The 23,621-nt window shown below is 42.2% G+C and overlaps 1 protein-coding gene across 1 annotated transcript in view; it reads left to right on the top strand.

Moving 5' to 3' along the window:
• Nucleotides 1-141: 141 nt before the first annotated feature.
• Nucleotides 142-23,621, top strand: part of LOC139753316 (uncharacterized) — a 126,091-nt gene continuing 102,611 nt past the window's right edge. Inside the window, exon 1 of the mRNA XM_071669631.1 lies at nt 142-265. The gene's annotated coding sequence lies outside the window, so the exon portion shown is untranslated. The remainder of the gene's footprint in view (nt 266-23,621) is intronic.

Here is a 23,621-nt window from a genome sequence, read left to right as displayed (position 1 = left end):
ACACACAAGCACGTGAGAAAGCTTGTATGTACCTTCAAGCATAGATGTGGGTCGACAACCAACTACATTGCTAAACTACCTCAGTTAATTAAGACTTCTAATACATGGATCATTCTAACTCAGTGACTCACTCGTGACCAAGTTTACATGGCCGAGGGAACTGTAAACAGACAGCAGGAACCCGCGAGCCAACTCAGTCTGCGTCGAGTTTAGTGCCGAGGAGGACTTGTGTTCTTGAGGTGCCGTTTGGTCTGATAACACAACGGTATGTACATGATATCTGTATTACCTTTTTCAATTGCAGATAGCTATATTACTCATATTTAAAACCGGAGAAATGCGTATATCCTATACTGTAGCTTCGTGGTAAGGAGGCATATAATATATCTTGAAGATGCTCTTTTGAGGGAAACATCATTGTTATTGAACTGTGTATTCTTATTATAACCTTGATAAGTATCATATCCACTGAGTGATGATATTCTCATGAAATAGATTCTCTTCTAAGGAAAGCTGTAGAACATTCAAACAAAACAACGCGATTTTCTTTTGGGGAATTTAATTACTGATTGGAAACTTTTCTTTGGGTGCGTCTCAGTGTAGCCTAGATGTCTAACGTTGGTTAAGACGTTTGCTATAGGAAAACAGAGTTAAGCGTCACGATACAAAGGTAGAATAGAAAGTTTAAGACCCCATTGAATGTGCTGCTGTTGGATTAGTGGCGGAGCTAAGACCTTTACTATGATATAGATATAGAATAACAGAAGAGTTTTGAGGCGGCTGGTTATTTGAGCATTAGGTCTGCCAACTCCCTAGGCCGTCATCGATAAGTTAGAACCACCAACCGAAAGAAGATAACACCCTCTGAAGGTGTTCATGATAATTCAAGATTACATATTGAGAATAGGGCGCCCGCCAAGGTTTGATAAAAATGTCTATAGCTGAGGAAATGTTGTGTTCACACACACACACACACACACACACACACACACACACACACACGCACACCCACCCACGAGTTGCAGATAAGTGAAATAAGCTAAACGTTTTGCGGAAGGAAAGGGTACTTTCGGGCATTAATACTCATAAGTGTGACAATCTGTGCGGGTTCAGATATGATAGATAATGATGTTAGATCAATAGTTTGGAATTATGTGGTTCCTCTGTTGAAAATAATGTGCAAAAATTGTTACGTGATGCCTGTTAGGGTGAAGATAGTTGAGGCTCATAGTTGCCCCTACTCTCGAAATTTTCTTTGCCTCAGAACTGAAATGAAATTTGTTAATGAACCAGTGTGTGTAAAGAGTATACAGATTACAAAAACTGATGGTAGCAAAAGTTCAAGAGATGGGAGGTCCCAAGGATGTAGATCTCCCTTCCCGTTCTGTTCAAATATGAGAAAATAACACATTTTAGGGTGTATGTGATGCATAGGTGTTTTAAGTGAAGTTAACAGACAAAGCAACACACATATGTTAGACTCTCTCACCCTGGTGACAAAGCAGCACACATATATTAGACTCTCTCTCCTTAGTGCAGTGATGGAAGACACAGTTTTTAATACTAGCAAAATTATTCTTGAGGACGAGTCTTCCCTCAGCCGCCAGACACTGACGCAGTGGACTGAGTAGAGCCTCACACACTTCTAAACCACGTGAGGAGGTACAACCTGTACGCTCAGATCAGCTTTAACCTAGGAGTACTACGATGTGTAAGGTCATTACACTGGTTGGTTTATTGATCGTACTAAGGACATCAGGTTGCTGTACTCACAGGAGTTCAATTTAGGTTTACATTCCTGTAAATGATAAATAAATACATGGCAGTTTATTGGATGTAGGTAGCCATTTGGCTGAAAATACGCAGCTGAGGTGTTTCGGATATTTCACAACTCGGTCCCCTCAAACCTATTATGTGAAGTTACTGTACTGGAGTTATGGAAGGATAAAGTAGCGAAAGTAGCGGAAGGCAAGACATACATTTATCATGCACCAAGGGTTGCTGTTGTAGTTGTTTCTTCTATGAGTTATCATAAGGGTTGTTAAGGACTTTAAAAGGCTAGATAGCATTCGAGGGTAGCGTTAGCGTGACCAGCTGATGATTAAGTGTCAGTAATTCGTTTCCATGGATTTTTTTTTTTTCGTAAATAACGATGTTCAGTTATGTATATCTCAACGATGACATTCAGTTGACAGTAAAACAAGACGATTTAAAGAGTATGATATTCTTAATGTTAACAATCTTAGGTGATTAAAACATATTTTCTGTAGGAAAATAAATGGAGGATTTAAAAAGATGTAGGATATAAAACGCCTTGTTGATACAGTCGCTCTGAAATGAGGATTAATTGCAGGATTAATTTAGCCAACTTAATCATCCCTGTAAATTTGTACCTGAGGACAATGGTACGAACCCTGGTCTGGACACTGACCTTATCCATAAAGGTTAGGTTAAAGGTCGTGCCGTCATGTTTAAAGGGTCATAATGTCATGCTTAAGGATCGTACAGTCATGCTCAAGGATCGTACCGCCATGCTCAAAGGGCCATAATGTCATGGTCTCTGTAACCCTCGTGCAGGAGGGATTCAAAGACAATAAAAGAGCACTTGTCCACCAGGAAGTTAGGCGGTCTTATCTCGCTGTGTACTCCACAAATTTACATCGTCTTCCTGTGTATACGTGTCCAGCCTCACCACTCCATAAGACAGACAACCTGGCTATTTTTATCCTCCCCTCCTCTCTCTCTCTCTCTCTCTCTCTCTCTCTCTCTCTCTCTCTCTCTCTCTCTCTCTCTCTCTCTCTCTCTCTCTGATTGTCTCTTTCTTGAGGTGGATAGATGTAACAGGGTATTTTACGTTACCCACATCGAGGTGCTGGTTTGCTTTGTTGCATAGCGGATTGCCTCATTGTAACAGGAACGCTTACGAAAAGGTTCTCTGATTCGTTCGTTACAAAGATTTTCCGTTTTATTTATATATTTGCTTATGATTATTATTTCTTGCCTTCTGGATCAATCATGAGACCGTGATTACGACATGCCAGGGCTGGTGATATCATCCTAGAGATGTGAATATTGTACGAATCTAAGACACTTCCTGGAGCTGTCATCCAGAGCCCGTTCGCTGCCTCGCCCAGGACTAATGCATCACCTCCGAGTGTTGACTCACCCCTCCCCATTCGATGAATTGTACCTGAGATGGACCGTTTTAGGGAAATGAGAGGATTCGGAGATTTAGGTAATGCGAGGTGAGATAGAGGAATGTGTAGTGCAGGTCGTATACGGTCTACTGTGACGAATGACGAGGCTAGCCAGCCAGCCAGCCAGCCATCCCCAGCCACACAACATAAGTAGGTCATCCACACTGGACCTCATAGCTCTGCAAGGGAGAATTCCGTCCGGTGTCGTGATAGTCAACAGTTCTGACATAACGGATGGCTGAATCAGTGCGCTATTTTTACATATTTCATTTTAATCATAAAAGTTTCAATTTTTTCTTTGTTTTCGACAATGCGTTAGTGCTCTTTCTCACGATCATTCAAGCTAGTAGTATAAAATCCTCTCCCCAGCGGTCATGGTGCAGGGACATGATATTTAGGGATGTATTCATCACCAGCGCGAAGCGGGTTGTGCAGACCAGTGGTGTCGTGAAAACCGCTCCGGTATTAACTAGGCTCTGCCGCTTTTTGCATTCGTTGTCCGAGACGCGCATGAGAATTCCACATATAGATGTTAGCTGGCTTACATCATTTGACTTTCAGTTGTTTTTTTTCCAGTGGCTGTTGAGTTATTCCAAAGGTCCTTTCTTGGCTGGGACTTCTCTTGGCTTCTGGCCAACATTTTATGAAAAGAGGTGCAGAGGAGAGTCCTCATGACGATCAATGTCCTTGGACTAACTTGTAAACAAGTCTGTACTGTCTTTTTATTTTTATAGGATGACCAGAGGACAGAAAGAAGAGGTGGGACAGAGGAAGGAATGATTTGGTATGGAAGAAGAAAAGATTGAAGTGTTTACAGGACAGGTGTCTGGTAATTTTTTTTTTTTTTTTGATGGATGTGAGGGATTTTTTGGAAACATGCTCTTAGTGCCCGTTTATGTTACCAAGGCAGACTTGGGGGGCTGTGTATGGAATGTTGTATCTTTTGGTTTGTGAGAGGAGATTCATTAAGATGTGTTAAACTTTGTTCATTTAGTACATCGTTGAATAGCTGGAACCTTTGTAAGTCATTTGCGTTCGAGAGAAACAAGGGTGTTCCATGTTTCTAGTGTTGTCCAGATGTCGGATTTCTTATAGTTTCTATCATTGTTGTTTTCAAGTCTCTTCGATACTTTCTGTGGTGTTTTTCTCTTAACTGTAAACTGGTTGGTTTGATTTTTAGTCGTTCACGCTGTTCTGGGCTACGTGAGCCTCTGGAAAAGTTGTCATAGGTTACATTAGGGTCTTTTTTTTTTTAGGAAGGGGTCCTTTACGTAGAAGTTTAGGAGACGCCATCTCTTGATCTGCAAGTTCCCCATCTCGAGAATAAACCTTTGAAATCAGAATCTGATAGTAGACCAGAGGTTGACCAGTTGTTTATCGTAAAGGTATAATGAGCGCGCGGGTTTCAGTGTGTATATGTATGTAAATACTAATGATGGATTTTGTGTGTGTGTGTGTGTGTGTGTGTGTGTGTGTGTGTGTGTGTGTGTGTATACGCAGGAATGTGTTGGTCCATATGTTAGTGTATGTGGGGTTGCCGGGCCATGATGTAAAAAGGTCGAGGAATGTTTGGGGTTGCACGGTCGTATGACCTCCTCCTCTCTGGGTATAAATTAAAGAAAGCGAAATGTTAATACCACATATGGTACGTTTTCTTTGTTGAGGTCCTATGGGTTTGTGAATTGTACGTTTTCTTTGTTGAGGTCCTATATATTTGTGAATTTTACGTTTTCTTTGTTGAGGTCCTATGGTTTTGTGAATTTAACTTCGTCTCTCCCTGGTGATGCTAGTGGCTCAGTATGCTCAGAGCCTGTAACCTGTCCCTCCCTCCACACTATAGCCTCCCCATGTGTCTCAGGTTCCACCCTCTCTCCATTAATCTCTGGTCTCCAGTAATAGCAGTCTGCGATAACACGAAACCAGGCCACTTTTATTTTTTTTTCTAACTCGAGATGGGGGCCATCTCAGGACCAGAGCCCCGAACCCAACGCAGACTTGACAAAGCTTCCAACATCCTACCAATTACTACGACATTGGGTTTATCAAACATTAATTCTCAGCATACATCAGTTGTCACTGCCATACAGCTTACTGGGAAATATTTTCCCGTCAGGCAGGTCTTATTACCAGTGCTTATCTTGAAGCCTCGAGGTACACATGTAAGATAGGAAGCTTCTGTTGAGTTTAGATATTTTTTTTCCCCTGGGATAATTTAGTACATAACACAACGGCATATCATTGTACTTTATGAATACTAGATCCCCGAGCTCCGGCCCTCTGGCCTGGATGTGGCCGCCCTCACTGGCACGGAACTGCCGGAGAATAAGTTTTCCGGGTGCCTTATTTCATGGCTTCCTTAAAACGTCACTGATATATATATATATATATATATATATATATATATATATATATATATATATATATATATATATATATATATATATTAAACATCCGGGGTCCACGGTTGTTTGATACTCTATATTCTGTCATTCGAAGCACTGTGGACTGTACAGTGGAGACGTGTGGTGAAGTTATTGGACGAGGTTTAGGGGGGTAGGCCTCCGACAGCTTGGCTGAGCCGAGTGAAACTGTAACTTGGTCCCAGAGGGAGCTGTGACGTGAGAAAAGAGAGGGTTTTACCTCTCCGGAACCAGCTTGAGGGTATATATCAGAAATCGCACCGAGAAAGATAGAAAAATTTACAAATAAGTAGTTCGTTAGTTCGTTAGTCAAAGCATAAAGCCGGCCACCTACTGACTACTTTACAGCGTAGTATCCCTAGCAGCATGATGGCCGCGCGCCACAACAAACTTCCGGCCGGACCTCTTCCTATTAATGGTAACTGTCATGAAGCCGAAGTAGCCGTCCGTCACAACGGAGTGCAGCGACTGCTTCTTATCTTGCCATGGTCCCGGACTCCCTCCCGATGCTTGGCAGCTCAGTGACCGTCCCTCCTCTTGCCATGGCCCTCGTCACCACACAGCCTAGTATCGTCCCTCCTCATGCCACGAGCCAGTCACCAAACCTCCTCTTGCCATGGCCCCGTCGCCACTCAGTCCAGCAAATATTACTCTTTCATGTATGTTTATACCGAAGTAGGATATATTGTTATGTGTCAAGTTAGTAGAAGACAATGAAAATTTTGCTCTGTAATGCCCAGTATTGTTTTGCCACTTACCATGTCTGGTCGTGAAAGTAGTCCTTAAGTGTTACACTGACTTAGACACGACTTGAGCACAACGGGACGATCTGTGGTGGCGTGACCGTTGACTTAACCCTTAAGAGTCAGGCCAGAGGCCAGGCCACCGTACCCAAGGGTCGTGCCGCAGACAGTGCGGTTCGAGAATCCGCAGTGAAGGAAATGTTGGTGAATGTACACTAATCATGTAAATGATTCTAGTGTTAGGTAGTGTGTGATAGAGGTTGTGTGACAATTTAGGTACTTCAGTATATCATTCAGATATTCCTAGAATAGTTTTGGATGTTTACATTCCTATGGTGAAATATTTTTCTCTGAGAAATTCGGCAGCTAGTTATTTTATAAAAAAAAAACAACCTAACTTAATGGCGTAACAATAATATCTTGATGTTGCAAGCGGGGGTATTTTTTTCAAGTATCAAAAATGGAATTTGAGGGATACCCCCAAGTGGCACGTGAATAGCAATGGTTAGATCGTTGGCGGCGGGAAAGCCAATGTGTGGCGAACTTGATGTCACTATGTCAGCGTCTGGTCTTGGACGGTGTGTACACTATGGTGGACGGGGCTGTACACCTTTGAGTCTGTGTAGCATACCAATACTAGCCTGTACTACACTTACAACGGACGTGGCCCAGCGAATATAAAACTCCTTCCCCTTATAGTGAAAACAGGTAATTACAGACGGGAATCACACACAGCTGTCTCATGTTTAAATGTTACATCTTCGTACCTTCAGATCTTATTGCTCGGACTTATCGGATTTTTAGTGACGTCCAGACCTGCAGAAGTCAGCGGCGAGGGAGGTGAATCGCTCTGGCACAACGTGCACCCGTGCCACGTACAGTTGTCCAGGCCGTGACATTTTGTAAACTGTGCCTTAACTAATGTTTGCTCCACATCGGGCAGATGGTCAGTATATTCACAAGTCAGCTTAGATCCACAGTTGTTGGGTTCCCGTACAGAACATATGACGCTTCAGAAAGACAAAAAAAAAAAAAAAAAAATTCACTGATTCATCACATGTAATGAATATCGTAACAGGTCTGGCACGAAACTGAGCATTTACAGAACTCAATTTCGACATGTTTACACCAGCAGTGGCAGCCACTGCCTTACTGAAAATTTCATGGCCGAGGTTGTGTTGTGTTCCTTGTCGGTGTGAGTGGGTGAGGTAATGCAGGGCAAATATGCCTTGTGTTGTGCTTTATGAATTATTCAAGGCTTTGCCTGCCGAGTTGTTAAATTGTAGTGATTCGCCAACACTTAGACTGTGGACTTTCTTTTGAGAATATAGACCAAGGCACTTAATGTAAAAGAAGGAAAAGAAGAAATAACCATAGACCTGCATTAACAGAGAACGATAAACAGTGTACCTAGTAATTCGTCACGATAGATCCATCCCAGCGAATTCCAGGCTAACGCCCTGTAATATTAGTCTTGTTTCAGCAACTGTTTACTTGTTTGTACATCCAACACAAAATAACTCATCAATGGTGAGACTGTATGATCCACTCTGTAGGTTACCATCAACTGGATAATCTAATCTGTATGTAAGCAATAACTAAGTGATCCAGCCTTTAGGGTAGCCTTAACTAGATAATCCAGTCGATAGGATGGCATTAACTCTATGATCCCGTCTTTAGGCTAGCATTAACCAGACGATGCGAATTGTAGGTTAACATCAACTAGGTGATCCAGTCTGCAGGGTAGCATTAATAATATGAACCAGTTTGTGGGATACCATTAACTAAATGATCCAATCTCAATGTTAGAGAGGAGATAGGTTCTTAATGAATTAGGGGCGTAGCTTTAACAATGTGATCCAGTTTGTAGTTTACCATTAACTAGATGATTCAGTCAGTAGGGTAGCTTTAACAATATGACAGTTTGCATGTTGCCATTAACTAGGTGATCCAGCCTATTGGATATAATTAACTAGACAAATGACAAAAAGATAATAATTCCTATGATCCAGTAGGTCGTCTGCAACCTGTTTGTTCTACTTATTTTAACATCTGTATGTACTGTCTTCCGTATGTGTGTAGGCGACAGGGCGGAGGACGCTGAGGACGCGCCCTTCGCCGCCGACCGTGGCGCCACCAGCCTAAATGCAGTCCTCACTTCCCTGGGGTCTGGGGTCGTTCAGTCCGCATTTCTTGTCGAGTAATTGTTCCAAAAAAGGCCTCTGTTCATTTAGTTTAAGCTCCTGTTGTTTAAAAGATCTAAGATTCCCGTATTATGTTACCCATACTGTGCACAGTACTTAATCGGTCATACACGCATCTCATCTCCTTATGAAATATCTTTATAAAGATAGCAGAGAAAAGTTTACCATGTTACCAGCATCGAACGACAGACCTTTAAACAGCAGACGCCAGACATTTTAAAAGCGTAGTAAAAAAACATTTTCTTGTGTGTGTGTGTGTGTGTGTGTGTGTGTGTGTGTGTGAGCCAGAAATACCATACCGATATTATATTACTGCGCCTAACCTGCACTTATTAACTGCTATTAAGGTCTAACTTAGACTGACTGACGTGCATTGCTCTCTTCATTGTTTATTGCAACATTTTTATTCAAGTAATGAATTTCATGTTACGAGGTAGTACCTCCACCTTGACGACATTCTGGATACGCACCTCTGTATCAATGGATAGTTATTCTAAACTATCAATATTCAATAGATGATTAGTGTAAACTTAGTAATACAGATACAGGCCTACCCTGACAGGTAATGAAAAGGAAATTAAGCACCATTTCTTGGTAAGTTTATAAAAGCTACACCTATAATTACAACAGAAATTAAGACGTCTGGCTCGGGTTTTTCCTCAACAACTTCATAATTGTTATAATCTATGTGACCCAGATGACCTCGTGGTGCATACATCGGTTACCAAATTAACAGACCGTTTGCGAAGTTTGCAATCGTCTGTTGATATGCATTTAATCTATCTGTTGTTATTAATAAAGAAACATGACTTCCATTTATTGTGAATTGAAAAGCTGTATAGATGACTAAAACAATAATCAAGTAACTCAAATCTTTACATTGCAACCCCACCAGCAGTACGATGGTTAGATCATTGTTTACATCCCAAGCAGGTAACACGTCCAACGTCAGTCCTGACCAGCAAGACACAAGGTATGTTAATGCACATTACACCTGCTGTATGATAAATTACGTACAAATGGTGATAGCGAACAAGAAGATTACGTTAACAATATTGTTTCATGCGTGTAAATGTGCAAAAAACTTCAGTGCTCTGCCGTAGGAATGTAAGCGCTGAGCAAATCACACGGGAAAATTACAGCTATTTATATTCTATAGAAAACGGTAAATAGAATATTTAAACCTTTCATAAATATTTAGAAATATTTCAGACAACATAGAAATTATATATTTGGAAAAAAAATAAGTTCAGTAATTTGGGAACTCGTTTAAAAACTGTAAAACGTAATCATACCCTCGACCCTCCAGCGGGTCAAGTCTGAGTCTAATCACGTGTGCAATAGAAGTGGCAGCTGCCCGAAACCAGGCTACCGTTACTCATGGTTCTACCATGGTACATACGGCTGTAGTCAGGTGTCTTTCATGGCCATGCTCATGCCACTTATGACTGTACTAATTTTCTCGTGGCTGTACTCATGACTGTATTGACACTGCTCAAAAATTAACTGTAATTGTTGTGTACAGAAACATCCTCACTTGGCTCCCGCCCTGACTAGGGGAAACGTCTGATCAAACTGGCTGCGTCTTTGGCGATTGGCCAACACACGCCTTCACAAAAGCGTTCTGCGGGTGTCATCGTGGTTAAGAAAGGAAATTATTTAAAGGGAAAATATTTTTTTTTGTTCTATTAATCATAATCTTGAAGTTTTCTGGTTGCGAAATGCTGCAGGCTATATAAGAAGTGCATCACGGGTACTAGAGCCTAGTCAAGCGTTCATGTCTACACTTTTATCATTTTCTTACAGCCATTAGAAGGGTAACTCATCTTCTTAAAACATTCATCGACCTTGGAGGAGAGGATTTGCCTTTCCGTGCAGCTAATTTTGCCACTTATATCGTATCTTGCACGAACTTCTGAAAAATAAATGGAAGTAGGTTTGCATTAAGAATGTCTAACCGGCATGACACAAATGTCGTGACCTACTATTAATGATATTTCTTAACTTTACGGACAAGAATACTTTGTGAAGGCGTAAAAAAGAATAGGAAACTTTTCTTCTTTTATATCTGTAATTACAAATGAGAAACCAAATTATTGTATGAAAAACGGAGCAGTTATATTGCTAGATTTATAACTCGTATGAAGAGAATTCCTCCAAAAGAGCTTTAATTATTATTAATTTGCTTTCGATTTTGTTTGCACAAAGAATACCTTACCAGCTCATCATTACAACCTATGATATCATACTTGTTATTGATGAGCGTCTATAAATACGTACTCTACTGTGTTTTTTATTGGGCTGATGTGCTGAGCCGAACTGTTTGAATTTGGACGCCTCCAGTTGCAGTACATGGGAATTGATTGTCTGTGGTGCCGTCGTCTGTATGTTCATATTCCATTGAAAATGAGACACAGATCTATACAACGCATTAAATGCCATTGGCCCGCAAAATATATGGGACAAGCTGGAGTCCCCGGCTGTGCACGGAAAAACAAGCTATTATGATAAAAGCCCTTGTATTAGTTTGTATAAAGATCACAGAATACGTCAGAAATGGCTTTCCTTGTCTCGTATCGCTCTCACTGCCGACTGTTGAAAGACTGAATCTGAATGGGAACCATGATCTTGTACTAAGCCTGAATCTTTTGAAAAAATGGCTTATGTTGGCCTTGAAGGCCAGGATCTGGCACCTTTACATCCCGTTTTTGAGTCTTGGATACTTTTACCACGTTATTAGGCTGCCAGATCGCCTATTTTGGAAGTGTAAATTTTAACAATCTTGAAAAGCGGCCGTTGTTGGCCTCAAAACGGCCTTCAAAGGCCAACGGATGTGACTTTATAATCTTGCCTAGATTTTGAAGTACATGAAGTAACATGAAAACGCAGAAATACTCGGAAATATATTTTGAACATATATATATATATATATATATATATATATATATATATATATATATATATATATATATATATATATATAGATAGATAGATATAATGTGTGTGTGTGTGTGTGTGTGTGTGTGTGTGTGTTTGTGTATGAGCAAGTGGTGTTATAGTGCTCTACCTGCAGGAAATTACACCTTGAATAAAAAATCACTTAAGCGAGACTGTATCACTGAGAGCACAGTCTGGTCAAAGAAATCACCAAAGGCGTCCACATTTTCATGATGCTGGAAGTAGCCCAGCCATAGACGGCAAAAGCCTCTAGAGAGAATGTTTTGTTAACAAACAAGACATTTTCTGAGAAACTGGTCTTGCGGCTATTATAGATATGAAAATTACAAAATCTAATGGAAATGTGTCGTTTTTTTGGATTAATATTGTTTTGACACGATGAAAACAGAATATACATTGATTTATGGATTTATTTTTTATGTGCTATTTACTTGTTCTTGTCCTTTAGGAAATGTTCTTGTCCTTTAGGAAATCGATGGTGTAGGGCCATAGGTGCAGTGAGAATGTGTATAGTCGTAGAATTATCGTAAATGCCTGAAAGGAATTCAGAGTTTGGTAAATATGCCTGAAAGGAATTCAGAGTTTGGTAAATATGCCTGAAAGGAATTCAGAGTTTCGTGAATATGCCTGAAAGGAATTCAGAGTTTGGTGAATATATCTGTAGACGGCCGTGATGACCCAGATAGACTATAGTCCTAACGCCAAATAAAGCAACCATCAACTAATCTGTGGTTGGTTTATGAAATCGGTGTCTAAATCTTTCCATCGTCTGCATATCACATTTGAATGGAATCTGCCGACCATGGATGACATCGAACTGAACGCGTTCTTTGCCACGATCAAATTATTGTAAGTAAACATTGGCCGAAGGGAATAATGTTATTGTTCGTTCGTGCGTTCCTGTCAATCGTTGCCAGTTGAGATTACAAGTCGATGTTTGTGCTCTGATGGTTTCCAAAAAATTCAAAGTGTCAGTCTTTTTTTTAGTAAACATTACTTATGGTCGATAAACAGTAATAAAACAAAGCCTTAACCAGTAGTGACGGAGCGTGACTGTTTGCACTCAACATACCCACCTGCTTTACTTAAAATAATGCACCAGTTCTCGCTACTGGAATATCGACTTGCATTACTACAAGTTCGTTCTGTTGTACAGACGGAAACATTTGTCTTACCCTTGTTCTCGGGTGCGCGTGATTGAAGACTTTTACCATTGCACAGTTAATAGATAATGTTCTTTAGATTTTTATTGTCATAATGCCAGATTGAAACACTATGGTGTTCATATGTTTATCATTACCAAGTCAGTAAGGCAAATTGATATGGTTTGTAGGAAGTAATATTTGTGACGACATCATTCAGTGCCTGGGCGCACTGAGCGTTAAAATAAGTTTCATAAAGCTGTGGAAATAATTTCTCGAGATTTTCCCTTTAGAATTTAGTTTCCTGAACTGACTAGTAAAGAGGTTGTAAAAATCAGTATATCTGTCCTCTGCGACTTGAAATACAGTGTATTCATAAGACAAGATGTATTCAATGTTTTAGTTTTGTGTATAGTAAGGGTAAATAGATTTCAGGTTATAACTTAAGTTAGCACTAGTATAGTTTACCCTCAGGACAAGGGAGGACTCTAAGGTGCCTCAGGGCAAGGGAGAGCCCTATCATTTTCACCATTATTTTTACTGCCAAAATATTTAGCGAATGGGCTTTCCAAAGTAACTGTTGTGTCATTGATTACTACCCGGATCAAGAGATTGTTAGGGACTAGTGGTTTGACTCGTAAGAGCGACTTGCGTTGGTAGCATATTTTAATGGATAATGTTTGAAGATTTGGCGGATATGACTGGCGAAACTTCCCCCAGCGCGGCCATTCTCCCATCGTACAAAACCTTTGAAGTCCCGTAATGCTTATGTTGCTTTATATTTGGTCCTTAAGTGTGATGTTTCTCATTTTCATGTTCCAAGATGTAGTTATCAGTTTTGACAATGGCTTCGTCCTCAAAATATTATAACCGCATTTTCTATTCCATGTGTGGTTTGTTGTTTCTTTTGCAACCAATTTGACGTTGTCGAGCGCTTCGATCACTTGTTCATCTGCAGCAGCCATGTAACAACCAACATCCTGCCGCTCTAGGCCACAGTCTTGTCGATTCGGTTTTTACAACCTGGAGAATTTCTGGTAATTCACAGGATGTCTCAATATCCTGATGGGTTTTCATGATTTCTGATGATTCATAGATTTCTCAATATTTCCGAAATTTCACTTGACCACAGTTTCTTCATTCATAAGTTATTCCACTCTCATCATCCTGTAATTATGAATTACATGTTTACAAAATGCCATCATACGATTTCATTATCATGATTACTTTTGATCCATTTGATTTCTGATGCCTGGACACGATGGTTCCACTTGAAACACGGTTTTTTTTTTTCGTAATCTATAATGTTTCATAAGGGTTCCTCGTGTACTGGTTCCTCTTGATCCACAGAGTTCCTCATACAGTAAAAGGTTTCCACGGAATTCCTCTTGATGTCCAGGATAGGACGTGATCCATGAGGCTTACAGTGGTTTACATCATACACGGTTTCATTTTGATCCACTGGGATCCTTGTGATCCACAGGGTTCCTTTTAATCCATAGGGTTCTTTGTGATTAATAGGATTCCTTTTAGTGGAAATATATTTTAATAACGAGATATCTCCGTGTGATTGGAAGGCTGCCATGTAGGATAGTTTTGCCCTTCCGACCAGCTGGTGTGAGTAGAGAACGTAGCCAGTCTGCGTTGTACTGAGGTTTCCCGGCGTCAGTAACTGGCCTTGAGGGAGTGGGCGGGGTCGAGGACCCGCTTACACTGTCGTGTGTGTGTGTGTGTGTGTGTGTGTTACACATTAGTAGGAAGATTTCTACTTATGAGGACCTCTTTGTTTAGTTTGTTACGCGTCACCACTACTATGTGAATGAAGAAATCTTACCGCATGTTCCAACTCACGCTTCTCTTTTCCATTTCCTGATGTGCCATTTGCATTTGTATTCCTGTGGATTCAGATCTATGTTGATATTACTGGGGCTCCTTATGATGATAATGTGCTGATCGTGATACTTCACCGCTTATGTCTTTACTCTGAACCATTTTTCAGTGTCACTATGTTTGTTACATTCCGTCAGATATTCTTTAGCAGTTTTATGTTTTCTTAAGACAGGAGACCAAGCTGCTGATTTACGCATTCTAGCGTAGGTGGCTCATACGTCATGATGGTGATGTTTCATATCATCATATCTACCCAACTGATGGTAATTTTGACATTACTTGTTTCTTTTAGCATGTGTGTAGATGTGTTTGTATTGAAAATAATCTACAGAGAAATTTTTTCAAGGCTATGTTTGTATTTTCTTTCAGGCAGTTGAATAATGAATTAGATTTTATCTTGATAGACGAACGATAATGAAGGAGGCGTATCTTTTTCAAGGTCACAACCAGTTTCCAACGACCACTAATACTGGCATTGATTATCTACGAGTGGACAATGAGTTCCACTTCAACTTTTTACAAGTGATACAGTGACCTTGTAGCGATGTTACTAATATTTCAACTCTCCGCAAAAAGCATTATTTGATACACATGAGCTCATATATGGATTTTTGTGTGTACATGGAAATTTAAGTAAAACTATGGATATAAGATGAAAGTGAAGTAAGAATGAAATTTAGGAAATCGTTTAGGCAGTTGCGATCACTCGTCTGGTGGCTGGTCTCAGCAGCAGGGAACAGAAGACGTTCTAGGTCATCTAAGAACAGTAGGCAGGATGCGACACAGTACGCACTTGTGAGTCAGCCTCCCGGGTGCTGGCTGCCTCGGACACACTACATCCACCCCTGCCCCTTCTCGTTTCCCCACTTTGTCCAAACGAGGAATCTTTGTCAAACTGAATGATAATGATTAATCGCTTCGAAGTACAGACATCCATATTTGTATAGACAGTATTAGATAGCATTTTTTGTTGTTCACACGATATCAAAGGATTTGAAAATCTGAACTGGTAAATTTTGGCGAGATGACAGTGTAAGTGGTCGTGTTGGACGTGCGGTGGTCGACTCCCGCCAGTGTAAGGTAGGGTCTGCCTAACATCAGGCGGTGTGTGTGTGTGTGTGCGTGCGCCCTCATACGTTAGAGCTGCGAGTTCCCGTTGGCCTCGCACACACTAACAGATAACAATACCCCAGGTGTTATCGTTGGTATCTCTGTCATAGATATAAGGGAAACACTGGATTCAGTGTAGACGTGCTGTTTACGAGTGCAACTGCAAGCGAAAGTGTTGGCAGACCCCAGGGATGTACCGCAAGACGCCGCGCATCATTGAGCCTGAAATGGTGCGGCTCATGCCGTATTCTAACGCAGGTGAGACCAGCCGGCAGCCCTGGTGGCTCACATGTAATAGTCACTTTTCTGTAATTACGGAAATATCCCAGTGCAAACACATTTGAAAGAAATTAATGTACTTTATTTCGTTTCTTTCAAAATCACATAGAATATTACATATAAAGGGTAAACATTTCCCTACAAACCCTGTCGACACTTTTTGGCGCTTTTATATTCTTGTGGTGAGAAGGGTTTAATGGGACCCAGTGCCTGCTGGATGATGGAAGGACGAAAATCATAGGAAGACGACTGCGGTTTTGGAGGGACTGTATCCTAGTGATGACCCTTGCGGAAACTGATTAGAAGCATTTTTGTCAGTAAAAGCCAGAGACGACGGATAAAGCGTGTTAGTGTAGTCTGAGTGGGTCATCTGGTGAAGTCGGTTTTTAGAAAGCACAAAAGTTGCTTTTTTGGAGGAGTGCTAGTTCGAAGCCCTACCGACGGGAGACATGGAGGTAAAGCAGACTGTAATTCTTACAGTTTTATGTCAATAGAGCAATAACTTTCAAGGGTATACAATTCTTAAAACCCCCTCTCAAGTCTTGGGAGAATCGCTTTAGCATTATATTGGTTTATGTAAACTGTCGACCCTAATAACTCGAAATATCTCTTGATTTCACCTTTGGTTTGCAATTAACCAATATGAGATCAGGAGTGAAGGTGCGTACATAATTGGAGTACATAATTAAGCAACAGACAACCAGTGCCTGCTGGCCTTCACTGGGGTTAGCTGCTGAAAGTGTCTTCGTCTAAGTCCTATTCTCGGTACTGTTATCTCTAATTTCGTGAAGGTTTGCTGTTTTAACTTTTTAGTAGATCATTATTCCACAATGAAAAATGTAGGACAGTGGCCTGAATAAGTAATACAATATAACAATTGAACAATTGTCTACGGAAGACCACGGTCAACCGGTGCCATCGGAAGTGACCTTCGAACGTTAGCGTTGAACGTCAGCGTCGGGTTGGCGGACGTACGAGCAAGCAAAGAAGTTTGCGCCCAAAATAATGAAGAAAACAATAGAGATTTATTAGATTGTCTGGCATCGGTCGAGAATACATTTCACTTAATGTATTTCACTTAATGATGTACATAAACTGGCCTATGGTATTTGACCTTAGGCTGTGACATACACCTGTGCATTCCTGTGTATCGTCGGCCTCCTGGGCAAGCCTCTGCCTCCAGCCTTAGATTTTCCTCAAACGCCGCAGTCGCCTCTCAACGATTCTCGTTCCTCCACCATCCAGCAGGCATTGAGTCCCTTTAAACCTTTCGAAACCACTAAAATACACGAGCGCCAGTGTCAACATTGGGTTCGCTGGGATTTGTTTACCCAGTTGGTGTAATACTCTTGGTAATTTTGAAAGAACGAAATCAACTACCTTAACTTTTTTTCTTGCGTGTTTGCATTGGAATATTTCTGTTCCTGCACAAAAGGTTTATTTATGTTGAGTCAATTGAGGTAGACTAAATATTCCTCCTCAATATCATAACCAGCACCGTGGAGTGTGTGGCTGGCATGTCCAGTAATTAGCGAAGTGTATTAGCTGGGAGGGTGTGGCTCTCAGGCAGGTAGGCATGGTAGACTGGGTTCATCCCTCTCGCCTTCTCTAGCAGTCCCCATTCGCTTACAACCATATACACGCCTTTTTGTTTTCATGGTGTGTCATTACATGTTTAGTTTATCTTGTATATCAATGATCATGGTTGCTTTAGATTTAGGATAGGCTTTGTCTTCCTGTGGAAGGATCTCTCCGAATCCTCTCAATAAATTTAAGCTTTTCAACATCCTTTTCAAGCTAAAAAAAAAAAAAGAAAAGTCGAATAACCGTAAGGTTCTCGCACTGAACAAATACCACGAGATCAATAAATCGACCTTGGTGACACAGGTGTAAATAATGCAACCACGGAAGTATCAGCACATCTTCCTGTTCAGCTTTTATTCGGTGGTAAATACAGACACCAGTGGCATACATGCCAATGTATATATATATATATATATATATATATATATATATATGTATGTATGTATATATAACAGGATGAAGCAGAGCAGCAACTGCAGCAACAGGAATAAAGAGTAGAAGGGAGTGGAGAGGATAGGGGTAATCCCAAAGGTGTGACGTGTAGGAAGTTATCTGGAATGTTGGCGGAAGACAGGTGAAGGTGGGGCACCTGAAGGTGAACTGGGGAGCTTGGATAAGGTTGCCAGGAAAAGTTGTGAGGATGATCACCCGCTCAGGTACTGGACGGGAAGAGATGAGAGAGAGAGAGAGAGAGAGAGAGAGAGAGAGAGAGAGAGAGAGAGAGAGAGAGAGAGAGAGAGAGAGAGAGAGAGAAGTACTAGTGTGTTATTAGCCGGAGTTCTTACTTACTTTCTTATTGCCCCGTCTCTTGACTATGCATATATATATATGTCATGTCTTTACTCCTATGTATCTACACACACACACACACACACACACACACACACACACGGGTGAGGCAGATAAGACAGTTGTGTGTGTGTGTGTGTGTGTGTGTGTTTGATCGTCTGCCCATATATGCTACATCTTTTAATGTATGTTTTAAAGTTTAGCACACGTGTGGGGGCTCATTTGGGGACTAGCTTGTGTAAGGTCGACCAAAGGTTACCATTGTACAGATCTATAAAGAGGTCCTAAGTGAAACCCGGAAATCCAAGTCGTGTTTCGAACCCATATCGAAAAATCGTTGGACGGAGGAAATCTGAGACCGTCAGCCAGGAATATATTCTGGAGTGAGACAGCAGCAGCCCCCTGGTGGGTGGATTAGGCGGCCTGGCAATGAGGGCCATGTCCTCGTACGGGGGACATCCCTCGGGAGAGTCAAATGTCGGATTGCGAAGTCTTCCCCGAACTGAATCCCTTCAGTGAGGCGATACGACCCTTCAGCTCGATGGTTCGACCCCTCACTACAACGGTGCGACCCTTCTGGACGACGGTCACGTCATCAGATCCAAATGTCGTACTCTTGTGCTCGAGGGTCGTACTTGTGTGCTCGAGGGTCGTACTCTTGTGCTCGAAGGGTCGTACTTCTTGTGCTCGAGGGTCGTATTCTTGTGCTCAAGGGTCGTACTCTTGTGTCTCGAGGGTCGTACTCTTGTGTTCGAGGGTCGTACTCTTGTGCTCAAGGGTCGTACTCTTGTGCTCGATGGTCGCACTTTTGTGCTCGAGGGTCGTACTCTTGTGCTCGAGGGTCGTACTTTTGTGCTCGAGGGTCGTACTCTTGTGCTCGAAGGTCGCACTCTTGTGCTCAAGGGTCGTACTCTTGTGCTCGAGGGTCGAATCATCTTGCTCAAGAGGTTGAATATATTTTTTCACATTAAAGTTTCTTTTCTGTGTTGCTAACACTCTTCATGATGTAGTTGTGGAATATGCTCAAGAAACTTGTAAAAAAAAAAAGTCGAGTTACCGGATCGTCATTTTTCCTGAAGGCAGAGAATTCTCTGGTTAATTGATCTTCTCGCATAAACACAAAAAGCATTAGAATCACGGGGAAAATATCCCGGGATTTACGTTCGACGGATGTTACGTCATCGGAGGCATTGCGTATCAGCGCTGGGGGAGTGATGTCAAAGCATGAAAGCGTTGTTATTGTTGTCATTACTACCATTCATAACGGGCCGAAGGCAGTTCAGGTTAGGATGATGGACGACACGGGTACATCCCTGTGGCCACAAGGTAGGCGGACCTCTCACAAATAGAACGTTATATACAACGCGTTCGTCACAGTTTCTCTGCAGTTGACATATGCCGCCTTGCCGTGGGGGTGGCCCCAGTCTAGCTGAGATGGTGGAGCAAGTCTCAGGGTACCTGGGTCAGCTCTGGTCTGTCGCTGCTTGATGTAGATACGCTAGAGTCACCTCAGCAGGATCAGTACCTGTGTCTGAGGACTGTGCTTACTCAAAGTGGTCGTGTCTAGAGTCCTGGATAAGTTCAACGAAGTCTTCTTGGACTATATCCACTTGCATTACCGATAGGCATGGTGGCAATCGCAGCCTAGTCGTAGATGTTGGAAGAGTGTTTCAGATGCCGTCGGTGAAGTGACTGATGCAGTGTAAGGACTCAGCGACTAGGTGGTGGATGGTGACGCCCATAACGGAGGGACAGAAGTATCGCTACGTCTCCTGCCAGGGAGATCGGGTCTTCTTCGGTGAGTCAAGGCTCCTGTTGCTGCTGCTGCTGCCCCAGCACTCGAGCTGGTCTTAATGCAGCCAGCATAAGTTGCCTTGAGATATTTACAAGTCTGTTTTTATATTTTTCGATGTCGAGGAACGTAGAGAGAGAGATAGAGCTCTTACTTATTTACCTACGAGTACTTACGACAAGGTTTGGCCAAAAGGCAAGGGCTACCGCGTAGCGCTCACCTCCGGAAGATTTTAGTGTCACTAAGAACGAGTGTTGTGAGTTACATGTTGTGTGTAAGATGGAGAGATCGTATGTTTGTGGACTTAAAAGCCAGCAGCACTCTTGCGGGTGAGGCAGACGGATAAGACAATTACCTGGGCCAAAGGTGTGAAACTTGACAGCCACTGAAGTGCTGGCTTACTCTCCAGTTCTCTCAAACCCTGCCAATACCTAGTGGTGGATAGTAGCAGTGATATACCACCCTGGTCGGTGGCTGCCTACCTCCCAACTTCTGCCGATAGATAGATAGATAAAGAGGTAGATAGATAGATAGATAAAGAGATAGAGAGAAGAAAGACAGAAAGATTGTGACAGTTCATCCTCTCATGGGCGAATACAGAAAAAAGTTAGGCATGAAATCTTTTCACTTGCACTTTGTGTTGGTGCAGCATATTAACCCTTACTTTATCTCGACATATAATTTTCATACAAGTTACCATAGCCATGTGGTACACAGCTCCAGAGAAGTTATCGTAGTAGTGTGGTACACAACTCCAGAAAAGTTATCGTAGTAGGGTGGTACACAACCCCAGAGAAGTTATCGTAGTAGTGTGGTACACAACCCCAGAGAAATTATCGTAGTAGTGTGGTACACAACCCCAGAAAAGTTATTGTAGCCCGCCATGTGGTACACAATTCCAGAGAAGTTATCGTAGTAGTGTGGTACACAACCCCAGAGAAGTTATTGTAGCTATGTGATTCACAACTCTGGGGAAGTTGTAGCCATGTGGCACACAACCCCGGAGAAGTTATTTTAGCCACGTGATACATAACCCCAGAGAAGTTGTAGTCATGTGGCACACAACCCCGGAGAAGTTATTTTAGCCACGTGATACACAACCCCAGAGAAGTTGTAGCCATGTGGTACACAACCCCTAAAGTGTGGTGCGTCAGGTTTGACAAACATAGTGTGGCTGGTTATGGTGTCAAATTGTGACTCAATATTTTTGTTAGTACTAATATGAGTGGCCCCGTTGGTGTTGTGTTACCACGACATTACACGCTTTCATGGTTGATAAGAACTCTTTCATGGTATGTTATACCTTATTAATCAAGATGATAATTCTAGGCCATTAGATGGCGAGAGAATGTCTCATAAGTAATTACTTTCAGGAGAGACATGCGATGACATGGTCAGTGTTGTGCGTGATGCAGGAATACCACTCGAGCATGTCACCGTCTGCATTTAGCGAAGACTCACGGCATGAATGATTCAGAGGTTCTCCAGGAAGACTGGACGTTAATGTTTTAGCGCCCTGTGTCTAGTGGCTCCTCTTAGCATTCAACAATAAGCCTCAGGAAGGGCCGGATTGCAAGGTTTACTACCAGACTTGCGAAATTCAGAGTGGTTCGACATGCTTTTACTTGTCATTATGTAACGCTGGGCGGAACCTGAGTGCTCTGCTTTGATTCTACTTCAACGAAATAAAGGAAGGACTGGGTACATCGTGGCGGACAGGGTCTGCACCGCGTCAAGAACACAAATATTGAACAGGATGCAAATAACCCCGTCAAACTCGAGAAGCAACTGTAGAAAGAGTATAAGAGAACGGTACTGTAGGGGGTCTGGTTTCTTGAGCACATTGGTTACGGCATATTTCGCATGAGTTACACAGGCCACTGCCAAGGATAGGGGACATGCAGGTGGATCGCATCCACTACATGTTGCGTTCTTAGACTATTACTCCCTCCTCCTCCTCGTCATCAGAGCAAAGAAATTTGACTCTGATGCGGCTGTAATTGCTGCCGGAGGGAGGCTCTTACTGGCTGAGGAACAGGCTCTGCCTCCGAGAAGGGATCGCACCAGTGGGGACACGATGGACAGAAGTACTCTGTCATCACGGGGATAATTTCCCTCCTCCCAAGACTCATTTTTCTAAGGTGGGCCGGAAACCTGTGGCAGACTTATTTGCTGTTCTATAGGCCAAAGCATTTTCTTCTTTTGACCAGAAATTCTTTAAGCACAGGTATCTTGTACCACCAAAATGAGTAAGCCAGATATATAATATTATATACATCTAAGAGTACTTGATAAGGACTCGGCCACCAAGTACATTACGTTATCTAGATTGATAAATTCGGTGATAGACATGTAAGTGTGTGCTTTACATACGCCGTACGCTTATATCAGGCGCTGTCATCTGTCCCCATAACTCGGTCTGTGATCAAGTCTCCCCAAGCAAGGGCCTCCTAGCTTAAAGGACTGTTTTGATTTCGTAGGTCTCATTACCTTGCTGTGCGACCTGGTTGGTCTGGTCTGGCACACCGTGCAAGATGATGTCCCATTGTGTTGGAGCTTCAGGAGGCGATCGCCCTTAATGGTCTTTCAAGGTGACGCGTATCTGGCAGGGGCGTGTGTGTGAGGCGGGAGTCGACGTTACGAGATCTTGATGTAGGTGAGGTGTGAGAGCCGCCTGTATGTAACAAGACATGATGTGTTACCCCCCACTTGTTACAGAGGACTGACTGGCTACTTGGTGCTACCCATCTCGAACCCCACTGACTGACTGGAGAAATGCTTACGCCTTGAGTCAAGGAGAATGATAGTTATGAAGACCATAGTGATGATGACGATAGTTAGGATGATGATGATAGTGAGTGAATGAATACTTTTCAGCCTCCTCGACTGTGTGATCAGTTCCCCCTATATATTTCTTTTCTTTTTTCAAAGCTTCAGGTGACCCGTTCTCAAAAGGAACACAAGCGTGTGGTGTGGTTTTGGCTTAGTGTCCCCGCTTTGATCTCATGCCGTCCAGGACAGAATTGCAATGAACCAAAAGAAAACATATTGAACAACGTACATACCTCATCCTATATGAGCTTCGGAGAGGAGGAGGAAGGGTCCCAGTGATAGAGAGAGAGAGAGAGAGAGAGAGAGAGAGAGAGAGAGAGAGAGAGAGAGAGAGAGAGAGAGAGAGAGAGTAGGTGGGAGGTAAAGAGTGGCCACCAGGTTCACTCTATGACAGGAGCCATCATATCCCTAGACACCCCATGTTTGTTGTTATGAAAGACTTAAGATCATGACCGCACATACACCCGCTGCATCTGGTGGACGTTGACTGAGCCTTGGGGTCTTGCGTACATTTACCTACAGAGAAAAGTGGGGAATAATACAGGAGGGAGGTACTCATGTGTCAGCTGTCACTGATATTCAGGAATTACCTGGTAATATGTCAAATGTGGAGACAGTTGAAAATTTGGTGGTCAAGAGCCGCTCAATAAGCTGTGGTGGCTAAGAGCCGCTCAGTAAGCT

Source organism: Panulirus ornatus, chromosome 14 (assembly GCF_036320965.1).
Source record: "Panulirus ornatus isolate Po-2019 chromosome 14, ASM3632096v1, whole genome shotgun sequence".
In the NCBI taxonomy this organism is placed as follows: Eukaryota; Metazoa; Arthropoda; class Malacostraca; order Decapoda; family Palinuridae; genus Panulirus; species Panulirus ornatus.
Note: the sequence above shows the minus strand (reverse complement) of the source record. Positions and strands in the feature narration are given on the sequence as shown.